We start from the raw sequence: 13,751 nt of genomic DNA on the forward strand, positions 1-13,751 counted from the left end.
ACACATTCACAGTGAGCGCAGCACAGTGTGCTCTAATACAAACTGGCCATGCTGTACTGCAGGAGGAGGAATGGGGAAGGGAACACGTGGCCATGGCCCAAATCTACTCCTCCGAACGGTGACATTCTAATAGGTATGCATTTGCCATGAGCTTAGCTCCAAATGTTTGCCCAGGTATTTGCCAAAATGTGTCTTGTTAACTCAGGGTGCACAGTGATTTTGGCAAAACTAAATTTAGACTTCTGCCTTGGAAAAATGTACAAATCATCTTGGGATGGAAGACCCCCACTAAAAGACCCAGAATCAAGCACTTGGAAGTGAGAAGTTGGTTGAGATGTGGAAGGTGTGGGGGGACTGAGAAGAGAGACAAGGGCAGGAGGTGGTGGCTAGGCAGCAAATGGGATCCCATTACATCAGCTCCGCAGTGAAGGTTGCTGCTGGATCACAGGGGGAACTCTGAGCAACTTCAAACTGCATGCCCCAGAATTCTATAGCCCCACAGCAAAGGAGCTGGGATTTATACTCACCTTTGTGGCGGTGGCTGATTAGGGCTGCCGGCAGAAATGCGATTCCTAGGGCTGTCTAGCCACGCTGTGGACAGAGAGTTCCAGAGCCTGCATGACAAAAATACCATGAATGTGGTGAGGTCAACAAAGATGGTACGCAAAGATTCCCAAGATGTGGGATTCCCTCTGCACATACTAGTTCATCCCATCTTGCACCTTTGAAGCCTTCACTGTGCTCATGACAAATGTCTGATTGGTGCATGTGGCATATTGAACATGCTACTGAATACAGTTTGAAGGGAGCGGAGACTACTGGGTGCTCCTTGCTAAATTTCCACTCTCTGGAGACAGCAAGACAGATTTCTTGTGAAAATTTAGGAAATATGCATGCTCTCCTCCCCCACTGTCATATGTCTATGTGAGAGAATAAAGAATTCACAGCTAGATCTAAAAACAGCCAAATTAGGAAGAGAAATACATTTACAGACCATAGCATAAGAGAAAGCAGCACACTGACAAAGACAGGAAGAAAAGAATGAGGATTTAATTTATTAAAATAAAACACATACACACGCATCAAAACTCTTGGTATCTTTAAGCATTTTCCCAGGCAAATCAGAAGTACATATGTCTGAATGGGCGCATTCTAGTGTCATGGCATCTGCTTGTCAGATGGGCCACAGTCTATACTGGAATTCACCTTTTAAAGCCAAAGAATTTCTCAGTGTGTCCACCTCTTTTGATATTTCAGTTGTAAAAAATATTTTCTTACTGCCTAAAATATAAAAATTCTACAAGTTGGTGTTCATTTCATGTAGAGTATGTGTTTTCATATGCATGGGCTCTCTTGAAGAGGCTGGTGCAGAGATGTTGAGTGACTAGCCTGGTACCACTGGAGAAGTAGAGCTGGGGTTTGAGCCCAGGTGACCAGAACCCACCATCTGTGTCCTGCATGGCTAGATCCTGGAAATCTGGCTGGGGGGAGGGGGGGATGGCGGTGGCGAGGAAATGAAAAAGGACAGATGCACAGACTCAGACAAGCTGGAATCAGATGGCCGAGCTGTCGGAGCAGCACAGATCACACGGTAACCACTAGCCTCACCGCATCGCTATGTGGCAGAGTGGGAGGAGCTAGTTAGTCCCAGAGGAGGAGTCTCGGGCTGCATTCACAGTGGAGGTTGCTGCACACACTGCCAACATCTGAACTCAGCTCACAGGAAGGCTTTGTCTGTTCCCAAGGTGTCTGAGGCATCAGTTCCTTGACATGGTTGTGTTCTTGTCAACAACACATTCATTCAGGGCTTCCTCAGCTCCCCATGCCCATTATTTAGTTCTGCATCATCTTTCTTCCACGACAATTTCTTGATAATGTTTTTAAAATCATACATTCTGTCATTGAAATTACCTGGCGCGAGTGAGAAGGAACCTCAAAACAAGCAACAAACCCGCTTAGGAGTTGATTAGAGGGGGCGTGTACAGGCCTGGGGGGATCTGTGTGCAGAGACAGAGCGCGCGAGCGAGAGCGAGCAAGTGATAGGGGGTGCGTCCAGCTTTTAAAACCTGCCTCGCACATGCACACAGGGGGTTGGCATGACTACGTCTTACAGAGATGACAGGGATCACGTGCAAGGCTGAGTCATGCCTGGATGTAACCATGCATGCGTGCACGTGAGTCACGAGGGGGGGGGCTTTAAAATTCAGGTACTTCTGCCCAAGGGCTTGTCTGCATGTGCATGGCTCTAGAACCTGGAAGTGCAGCCTTATTTGTAGCTGAATAATTACAATCATAATTGGCTGGGTATGTCTTAATTCATATGGTTCTCAGTTATACCAGGACAACAAAGGAGCAACATCCTAAAACAAGAGCCTATTAAAATGGCAAAGACGCTAACTTCCCCAGGCATGGCCAGCCTGTGGTAGCAAGGCTGTTGAATTCTTATCTCAAACCCATTTTAAAGACACCTGCTCTCCTAGTCTGGGGAGAGTCACTGTGGGATCTAGGAGACTGAGTCTGTTTCTCTGGCCACCGAGCAAGCCTGCTGGACTCCACACTGAGTAACGCACAACACGCAAATGGCGCTGCCTCCTCCTCAGCTTTCACTGGCATTTACCAAGTAAAACAATGCGGATGATCGTGGATGGAAGCAGTGCTTAGAAAGCACGCGCACAATTGCTTACACTCACATTTATTATAGTGTGATACTGAGCCTAAAAAAAACTGACATTTTACTGCAAGTGAGCTTATCAACTCAGACTGGAGACGTCCCTCGTTCTCTTAACCATCTCCCCAGGAGGGACGAGAAGGAAGCCCAGGCCCATGGTGCTAAAAGCCTATGGTTTGCTTTTCCACGGTATTTCTATTACCACCTAAGTGTAGATGTGGCAGAGCACATATGCACAGAAATGTTCCTTGCTAAATTTAAAGACATGTTCTTTCTCCACTTCTTACAGCTAAGGACTTATAAGAGATAATGTCTGAAGAGCCAGAAAAATCTACCACTACACGTGGCTAAAAGACCCTTGTTTTGCTAACTACCAGAGAATTGCCATGGCTTGAGTACTGCAGGGGCTGTTGGGTGACATGGTGGGGCACAGCTTAAGAGCAGCTTACCTGCGCCCGCCCATCAAACTCTGGAGAGAACTGGCAACCTACGGCAAGCATTTTAGAACCTCACTGGCTTGTCTGGGCTTGTTTTTCCCACGTTTAGTAATGGCAGGAGCTTTGGCAATGTCAGGTCCCAATCAGTCAGGGAGATTTGTTTAGAAATTGTGACCGGTCACAGTGTACCTTTATTTAATCTTCAATCTCACAACAAGTCATTTTTATTACTCAGGCTGCCGTTTGGTGGAGTGTGACCTGCACAACTGAAGCCACCTCTTCAGACGCCCACAGAACCACCACCACGGACACCTGCAGGGTGCTGATTCTCCAGAGTGGGAGGTGGGGTATGTGTGTGTTTCCGATGCCCTTTTGACAGTTGCCAATCTCCTGATGTAGCCCAGGACTGGCTTAGATTGAGAGAGTCTAATAGTAACGATGAGATTTGCGCCTCATCTCCCTGTAAATCTGACAAACCCTCAGCTAGAAACAGACATACAACTAAGGACGTGACACCGCATTAGAGTCTCCCAAGGACGGCATTCGGGAGCCCGAGTTAACTGGCGCACTTAGGGTTTCCACTGCTGTGGTAAAATCCATAACCAAAAGCAACATGGGGAATAGAGGAACCTTACACGTCCCAACTACAGTCCATCATGAAGAAAAGTCAGAGCCAAAACACAAGGCAGGAACCTGGAGCAGGAACAGAAGCAGGAAGCATGGAGGGGTGCTGCTTACTGGCTTCCTTGCCATGGCTTGCTCACTTTGCTTTCATATACAACCAGGAACTGCCTGCCCAGGGGTGGCACACAGTGAGCTGGGCCCGCTCACAGCAAACATCAATCAATAAAATGCACCAAAGGCTTATCCACAGACCAATTTGTTGCAGATACTTTGTCAACTGAGGTTCCGTCTTTCCAGACAACTCTAACTTGTGTCAAGTTGACATAAAACTAGCCGGCACAATGACTAAATTAAAAAATAAGTCAACATAAAGTTCAAAAGCCCATTAGCCAAGTCTATGTACAAAACACAGCAGCCATGCACTGCTGACTAAACCGTTTCAATGGCTTACGTCTCAATAGCTGAGACGCGAGAATGACAGCAACCCAGGCCATGATAAAAGGAGAAATGTCCAAACACTGATAATGAAACGTCGAAAAGGAATGGTAAATCAAGTCTGTCTCTAATGACTTGAGACTATTCTATATACCTCAGATGTCTGTGAAACTGAAATACTACAGGAAATGGGGGTGTTACGCTCAAAAGGAATTCAGTGAGGCTGCAAGCTGTACATTTGGTGTCCCACAAAACGACTGTTTTGAAGCAAGCTCCCTAGCAGTCCCTTGGCAGTGGGGAGAGGCAGAATCTAAGGTTGAATGGAAGAAAACTACAGGATTGGACTGAAGGCGAGATCCCAGTACAGGATCCCGGTACAGACATTTGCTGACTGCGACCCAGTGAGGTCAGTGTGCAGCTGATGCCACTGCGGCACTGAGGACCCGAAGGCAGCCAGGAAGGCTTCGTTTCCCTCAGTGCTCAACTGGTTTCTAAAGCTACAGCATATTAACACTGTCACTAATACAGTGACTGTTTATAAATGGGTTTTCCTCCTTGGAAATGGTAGACTGGATAAAACGCTGAAAGATGGAGCAAGCCCGTATTTTTATTTTGTCTGCCCGCATTCCGGGCTCACAGCAGAGCTTTTGCAACACTCGTGAGAGAAGACGGGTTATAGCATTTCCTAACAGACAGTCTTACGGCTCAACAACCGTGGAGATACTATTATGACAGCACTTTGTGGACGGACAACTAGGCTTGGAGAGCTTGAGTTTCTCGCCTACGAGCACACAGCTGGCAGGAGAATGGCTGCACACTCTGGGCTGTCGGGCTCCATGGTACTGGACTCACTGTGATGTGGCCTTTCTAATTTCTCAGTTTCTGAATCTTTGAAAGATAAAGTCAACATATGATACAATTCTATATGCTTTGAGAAAGAAAAAAATAGTGAAGAAACTCAACCTTAAAATGTATCCATTGTCTTCATAATTAAACACTGGCTTAAGGGCCTCTGGAGAAGTAAACTGCACAAAAATTCAACAAAAGGATAGATGGCTGGAAAGACGGTTTTCCGTCATTCCACAATAATTTTCACATTGAGATCAGATTAGAAAACAACCAGGACAAATCACCAAGAATAAACTCCCCCGAGTGACTTTTAGATTGATCCTAATAGAACAAGGCATGACAGCATTCTTGTCAAATGTTCCCTGCCACAAAGGCAGGGCAGGCGCTAATGTTAACAGCCTCCGAAGAGCTACAGCTTGAAAGAAAGATGTCCTGTAGGGCAAACTGCCCTTCCCTGCGAATATTTCAGAAACACACATTTACCTGTAGTCTCCATTACCAATAAGGCGGCACCACTCAACAAACATCTACAGAGCTCCAATCCAGCACTCCAGACATCCCCAAATTAGCCAGATTGTATTCTGCTCCTCGAGAAGTCCACTTATAGAACAGGAGCTTAGATAAAGAATTACAGTGTGAGCTAAGCATTAACAGCGCTTCCATAAGTAGTGATGTCTTCAAAAACAAAACAGAACACAGACAACAGTCCTTAGTTCCCACTGGAACAATTACCGTGCAAAGTGAGGGAGGGGAAGAGAGGACGCACAGGAGCCATGAATCAAATGGACCCCAAGTCATCACAGTGAGCACTCAGAAGCCTTTAACTGCATTCTGCACGCTCAGAATGTTAAGAACACACACACAGGAACACAGATACACACAGGAACACAGATACACACAAGCACACACACAAGCACATACACAGACACAGGAACAAAGATACACACAAGCACAGACACAGACATACACACATTTCAAAAGCCCCAAACAGAATCACTAGAGATGAAGACTGTAACATCTAATATGTATATAAAAAATTACACTGGTAATTACAGAAGGAAACATCAGTGAACTCACAGACTGGTTACAGAAAGCATTAACAACAAAAGACAAGGGGAAGAGGATTTTATAAATCAGCATCATGGGCTATGAGGTAACTCCTTGAGGTTTAAAAATAATAGCCTAAAATTCCATTTGTGACCAGATAGTAAGATCACATATTCATGAAGCACAACAGATTGGAAGGGAGTTCCAGCAAGGTATGCCATCACCAATTTACTCCAAAGCAGCAAAAGAGTTAATCTTTAAGGTACAAAAAATAATAATGCAGATTTCCAGACAGAAAAAACACCTGCGCCAAGATAGTGGGGCCTACCCCTGCTTCTAGCCTATCAACAGATACCAAGGATTCATTGAAAAAGATTATTTTTAAACTACCCCAAAAAGGAGTTAGGTATGAAATTTTACATGTCATTATAAAATTTCTGAGCCATAGAAACGCACAGAGGATCCCCAGAGTCCCCTCCCCAAGAACAAACAGGTCACTCACACAGGGCTGAGCATGGCAGTGACATCAGATGTCTCCACAGGAAAAACAGTGGTGGAGAAGGATGCAAGAAGCGATGGCACTGTATAGGTTCCCATCCCACATGGGAAAACTACCAAATAAAAATCTAAGCATTTTATTTAGATGCGCACAGCTAAAACCCAGAGGCTACGCCCATAGAATGGGTTAAAACTGCCTGCCTTTGCATGGGCATAGAGGAGCTGCCTCCACCCCTCACCTGAGCAGGGGTGGTCCTAGTGGCCTGGAATGACCAGTTCAGCTACCACCCAGGCCTGCAGCTGGGCCTGGGGTTGTCCACCCTAACATCTACCCCATCTAGGACCTGCTGGGGCTTGTGAAGGGACTGGTCCTGTGGAACCATAACCCCAGGACCTCCACAACTCAGGATGATTGCAAGACACTTGAGAGGAGTTCCGGTGAACATCCAGTGATGATGGTGTACCAGAAACCAGAGGCCTTGAACCAGGCTAGTTGCAATGAACGTTTACAAGTAAAGCTGATTGGACAAGAGAGTATACTGTGTGACCCCCCCAGCTCCCAGTGTCAGGGGATGAATGAAGAGATGCTGGAGAGGTGAGCAAGATGGTTTGTTCATTTGTTTGTTTTTTATTTTATTTTTTTTAAATTTTTGTTGGGGGTGGGGATGCTGCAGAGGGGAGGAGAGGATATGGAGGTACTGGAAGGTGAGCAGAATTGGGGTGCATGATGTGAAATTCCCAATGATTCAATAAAGAAATTATGTTAAAAACAAAACTGCCTGCCTTTTTGGACTGTGACCAGAAGACAAGAAGATGGGGCTGGGCATAAGCCAATAATTAAAAACCATGCTTATATCACCTGTTGAAGTAACTGTTTAAAATTCTCTAAAGATACAACGGGTGCATGTTGCCATGAAAGCCCAAAGCAAACTGAATGGATGCTGCGCTTTCACATGTCCAGGCAGCCTCAATTACACAGTAGTGCTGTGGTCAGCTATAATCCAAACACAGATGGAGTCCACTGTCCTGATGCCAGGAGATGAGTCAATAGCTGGACCACGTGTCTAGCTACGATGTTCACCTCATCACAGGGCAGAAGGCAGGGCAGCCTGCTGACCATGGACTAGGACCTCTGAAAACATAAGCTGAAGTCATTCTCCCTTTCTCGCTGCTGAAGATGAGGGAAGATACAACTCGATGTCAGAATTGCCAGGCAGTCAGTGGAAGTAGAATGTCCACACTCGCTCCTAAACCACAGATATTCCATCACTGTCCGTGCCATGTACTCTGACGTGTGGGAGAGTGGATTCCCAAACTGCCTTTAGGTGATGCAGCCGGGTCCAACAGGGAGCGAGTGACTCCTTTCAGTTCTGAACCCTTCTATGGGCTGTTAATAATAGAACCTTTTGTTATCGCTGTGAAACAAGGTCCCTTGCTCAGACCTCAGGTTAGGGCAGAGTATCTCTACCCTTGTAATTGTGTGCACTTCTGTGCCCACTGTGAAACTGCTTTCTGTTGTGGCAATGAGAAGGATTAAACTTATCCTTTAGGTGAATTTAGGATTTGGAAGCAGAACATTTAGGGACACCAGAGCAAACACTAGCAGTGTGCACATGTAGGGCGGGGTGGGGTCATTGCGGCAGCCCTTGCTAAGGTGGTTTCCAAGTCCTGCCCTGTGGGTACAGGTCCACCCACAGCTCTATCTATGCTCACCCCTCCACTGTGCAGCTCCTGGCAGGACACGGAAACTGAGGGAAGCGTGGTCTGACTCAAGCTGGACACCTGAGCATTTTCTAGGTGAGAACTGAACTTGCTCGTGGTTTTTAATAATCACCCAATTAAATGCAACTGCTGAGATATATCCCAATTTAAAGTGCACAATAAAACCTGGAATACAGCCCTGGGAGTGTGGAAGCAATTTCTGAAAAGTAGACAGCAGGGAAATTGCTGAGCTAGGTTTTTCCTTCCCAATCTCTCTCTCTCTCTCTCTCTCTCTCTCTCTCTCTCTCTCTCTCCCCCCCCCCCGACACACATACACCTCCTGTGTATAATGATTGCATGTATCATTTCTGTATACCCTTTCTACATACAGACTTCCAGCCTTCAACGGAGACACACTGGCGAGAGAGGAGTTTGACACTCTTGTGGCTTGAATATGAATGTCCTCCTCACCTCGTCTCCAGATGCTGGTGGTAGTCGAGAAAATTCTGGAAATATTAGGAGGTGAGTGCCTAACTGAAGAAGTAGGTCACAGGGGTGACCCTTAGAAGGTACCTGACTGATACCTTCTTCACTCTTGAGCTGTTTTCTTCCACGTGTGCCTCTGGTCACAATGTTCTGCCTCACTAAAGGAGCTAAAGACTATGGACTGAATTCTCTGAAATAATGAGAAAAAGGAACATTCCTCCCTTCCATTTTTTATATTAGTTATTACCCTCACAACAGCAGAAGTGTAACACGATGCCCAGGCTGTTCTACCACAGGGCTGAGGAAATGAATGTTGGTGACAGATCTGCTCCACGTCTGCATGAGATGCTCCCAGCACCCAGGCACTGCACAGTCAGCTCTAAGCTTCAAGTGAACACAGCCATTTGGAGCCATCACCCATGTGTGCTACTCATGAAATGATCACCGTGCCATATGGGTTCACAAGGCAATGTGAGTAAAGGAATAAGAATGGGAAGAATAAACCTAGGTTAAACACAATAGGGGCGAAAGATACCATAAATGAATTTAAAACACAATATATGATCTGTAAGGTTAGAACATGCCCAGCAAACATGGGGTTATAGTGCAGTGTATACACAACACAAATACAACACCCCCACACCACACTACACAGGCATCCCAGATATGCTGCAACACACACACACACGGGAAATATCCCTATAGAAAAATGGGCAAAGTGAACAGTCACACCGCAGGAAGGAAACACCAACAGCCAACAAACATGAAAAGTGGCTCAGTCTCCTTTGACATAGAGAAATGTATACTAAAGCAATGAGATGCTGCCTGGCACCTATGAAAGGAATAGACATTTTAGAATCTAGTAATATTAAGAGTTGGTGAGGATGCCGGGAAACAGGTGGGAATTGTATTCCCTGCAGATGGGAATATAGAGGGAAACCTCCATTTTGGAGAGAAGTTTAACATAGCTGTCACTTTCTTGTAAAATATGCGTGTTCTATAGCCCAGCAATTCCACCAGTGGGTACATACCTAGAGAAACACTCCTGAGTCCAAGGAAGTCATAGACTTCTGGGGCTAACAGCAGAAAACTGGGAAAGCAAACGCCCTGAAGTGGGAGAAAAGTTAAGCAAACTACAGCACAGGCACAGCGTAAGAATGAATGCAAATGAAGTGGATATGGGCAGATTATCACACAAGGGATGAGGAAAGCCAGCTGCAGAAAGACACACAGAGTGTTCAAATAAAGGGGACAGAACCCTTTAAGAAGAGTTCTACTAGCTGCTATTGATTTTCACAGTGTCTGAACGTGTGGAAGGTGTCTTAGGATGCAGTCACTGACCACTGAAAGGCTGAAGGATAGTGGAGACAGGAGAGGAACAGGAATTTGTTTTGGGGAGGAGCCTAAATGACTAAGTCCTCTATAATGTTTTAGGTATTTTTCAAGGGTTGGTATTTATATATTATTGAATAATTGGAAATCACACACCAGAGAGTTGAAGGGAAGAGAAGAGTGCTCCAAGAAGGGCAGAGAGTGCCCCGTGGTACAGGTCTGTCTGTTACCTCACTGAATTCCTAACAACAGCGACTGTCCCAAAGCCATCTTTGGAAGGCTGCTGGCATGTGACACCCCTCTGCACAGTCCTTGGCAACTCTGCAGGGCTCACAGGTACCTCCCTCTTCCGGGAGTGGGGAGGAGGGCATGCCTCCCTCTCTCCACCTCACAGCACTCAAGCTGAAGCCTGGGAACCTCTGTGGGAGGGAACTCACAGGAGGATACACAGTGGGTAAATGGCTTTTTATCTGCTCCTGATTAAATTGTTACATCTCTGTTAGCAGCCAAAATAAAGTCCCCAGATATAGTCTCAGGGTAATCATATTGCAAAACAATACGGAATAGCAATAACTCTCGTTTCTTAAGGCGGAGATCTGAAATCTTCAGTTTTCATCAGGAGTTCCAACTTGCTAAAATGCACAGCGTTAAGAGCAGATTTTCTTCCTAAATGCCTTGAAATTCATGTCCTTTTTAATTGCCCAGAATTCATGTCACTTGTGTGAAAAGCTATAAACATACACAATCATAAAAACACACTTAGACCTCATGCACAAAAATCAATGGCGTATTATTGTAGTTTATTATTCCTTGGGGAGTTCACACTGGTCTTCCTCCTTTGATATTTATTTATAAGGAAGAAACGAAAGAGCATAAATGTCACACTTGGGACAACACTAATGCTAGAGCTGAACGGAATACAGACAGCAGCTGCCTTAATTTAAGAAAGTATAGCATTCTCTGTGAATCAACCTCCCATAATGGAGGACAAAGCTGAAGGTCACTGTATTACTCATTTAAAAAGACACGGTTAAGAATGAAAATGGAGGTTCTTGAGAGCTGAAGGACTGTTAACTTGCTTAAGTGACTAGTTCCTCGTGACTGGGTATGACAAGACAGCAGGCTGGGGGTGGGGCAGTAAATACTAGGAGAAAGAATACAGCCACGACCCTAGCTTTGTTATTTCTCTCTTCTGGAAGGTCTTCTCAACTTTACAGTTCTTACAGAAAATTGGCCATGGCGTTCCTTTTAACAGAAAGGCCTCATGCTACCCAGGATTGTAAAGAGGGGCCAGGGCAGAGGGAGTCCCTCTGGGGAAGCATCCACACACACTCACACACTTAGGGCAAAGGGCCTGCTAGTTCAAAGACGGCGAGAAAACAGGACGCAGAGCCAGGCACAGGTGGAGAGCAGGGCTGTTTCCTGCCCACATAGGCAGCCAGCCCCGACGGCAGGCCTTCCACATGCCAGATTTGAAGTCTATTGTCAGGCAGGCCAGGTGGATTTTGTGGCGAGGGGAATCGATGAATAGCTGTCTCATGGGCAATGCTTTCAGCTCAGCCACCAGTGCATAGGAGTGGAGCTGGGGGACAGTGTGTTTGTTCAAGAGTGACGATCAAAACAAGAAAAATGTGGTATGGGCCCTGGTCTTAGTTCTCCCGCAGCTGTGATGGTCAAAGGAATTTTGTGGAAGACTCCATTACCACCATTCTCCTTTTGTATCACTTTAGGTGTTAACTGGACTCCGTCTTGAATAATGGCTTTTTCATCAGTGTTGGAAAACAGAAGTGCAAGTTGGGAGGAGGGCTCCCTGCCTCTGACACTTGTCCAGTGCCGACTGACCTGGCAGAAAAGAGTCCTCACACAAGGCTCAGGGACCCTCTGTAGGGGCGTGTGAGTGTTACAGCTCTGGAGCTGCAAAGATATCCTGACTTATTGGGAAGTCAGGCTACCGAGAGCTCCAATAGACAGCTCTGGAGGGGTAGAGCAGCAATACAACGCTCTGTAGCCTGGAGCTGCAATAGGACAGCTTAGCCCTTGGGGGTTGGGGGGAGTGGGAAGGCATCCTGACTTGCTGGGAAGCCAGGCGACCTAAAGTTGGCGTATAGTTGGGGAAGGTCTCCCTGCAGTATATAGCAATCTTGCTCTTCTGGAGAGCCCCCACAGCTGAGCTCTGCTCTGTTCCCTGAGGGGAACCTCCTAGCAGAGCTATTTGTTTATTCTCCTACCCTTGCTAACATTCTGCTAAAGGGGAAGCCCCTGCAGAAATGTAGCAATCTCCTCTGGTTCTGGCAAAATGGTGTTAAGTTTTGCTCAGCCCCAGTAAGAGAGCATCCCAGCAAGGTTCTTCTGTTCTACTTGGTCTTGTTCACCCCCCTAAGGGAGCATTTAAGCAAGGTTTTTCAGCTCAGTCCTCTAAAGGATGTCCCAGCCAGGTTCTTCTACTCTGTGCCAGCAAATGAAGGTTGTCATTCAAAGACTCTTTTCAAAAAGAGATTTATCCAAGGTCTAGTTGAAGAGCAGAAGGAGGGAGAAGATGAGCAAGGAAGTCAGGACCGCGATGGGTTGGTCCACCCACTAAGACAGCGTGCCTGATCTAATGGGAGCTCATCAAATTCAGCTGGACCGGGACTGAAGGAGCTTGTGATCAAACCGGACTCTCTGAATGTGGCTGCCAATGGGAGCGAACTGAGAAGCCATCAATAATGGCACTGGGGCCTGTTTCTACTCCATGTACTGGCTTTTTGGGACCTTAGTCTATTTGGATGCACACCATCCTAGGCCTGGATGGAGGGGGTAGGGCCTTGGACTTCCCACAGGGCAGGGTATCCTGCCCTCTCTTAAGGAGGGAGAGGGAGGGAGGAGGGTGAGTGGGGGAGTGAGAGGGGAATGGGAGGAGAAGAGGAAGTGTAAATTTTTGATTGAAAAAATAAAAAAAAAAGATTTATTTGGGAAGGAGGATTCTAGCAGAGTGGCTGCCTCTGCCAGTGGTGAAAGACAGCCTCAAGATGAAGGGCAGAGTGGTTTACACAGGGCTTCTTAGAGAGGGAGTTTTCCCAGGGAGAAGAGGGATGGGTTAGCTTTCCCTGCTCAGGGATTGGTTAGTTTAGTTGGTCAAGGACAGAGATGACTCTGATTTCAGAGTCAAACTGTGTTTCTCTCACTGGTCCTTTTTATTTAGCCTTTTGGCTCTAATCCTAGGGCCAGGGCATATTTCTTTCACTGGCTCTGATTCTAGAGACAAAGTGTGTTTCTTTGGGTCTGGGTTCAGAGTCAGGATGTGTTTCTTTGGTTCTGGGTTCAGGGCTAAAGGTGTTTCTTTCCCTGCCTCAGGTCTTAGATCCTGGGCATATTTCTTTCACTGGCTCTGATTCTAGAGACAAAGTGTGTTTCTTTGGTCTGGGTTCAGAGTCAGAATGTGTTTCTTTCCCTGCCTCAGGTCTCAGATCCAGGGCATGTTTCTTTCACTGGCTCTCGGTTCAGAGTCAGGGTGCTCAGGGACTGGTTGGTTTTCCCGTTTCAGTTGGCCCTTTTACCTACACCCTCCAGCCAGGAACTGTGCAAAACAAATGACAAGATGCTTGGGAACAGCTAAGGGGCCCCTTTTGCTATCAAAATGGTTACAACACAAAGAAAGGTCACAACTGTAGTGCGGTTGTAATAAAAGGAACCTC

The 13,751-nt window shown here is 46.3% G+C and overlaps 1 long non-coding RNA gene across 1 annotated transcript in view; it reads right to left on the reverse strand.

The window, feature by feature from the left end:
- The window catches only part of LOC130863515 (uncharacterized), a 64,300-nt gene that overhangs the window by 20,835 nt on the left and 29,714 nt on the right, over nt 1-13,751 (reverse strand). The window contains exon 2 of the long non-coding RNA XR_009055733.1: nt 528-614. This is a non-coding gene — a long non-coding RNA (uncharacterized LOC130863515). The remainder of the gene's footprint in view (nt 1-527; nt 615-13,751) is intronic.

This window comes from Chionomys nivalis, chromosome 21, assembly GCF_950005125.1.
Source record: "Chionomys nivalis chromosome 21, mChiNiv1.1, whole genome shotgun sequence".
Taxonomy (NCBI): domain Eukaryota; kingdom Metazoa; phylum Chordata; class Mammalia; order Rodentia; family Cricetidae; genus Chionomys; species Chionomys nivalis.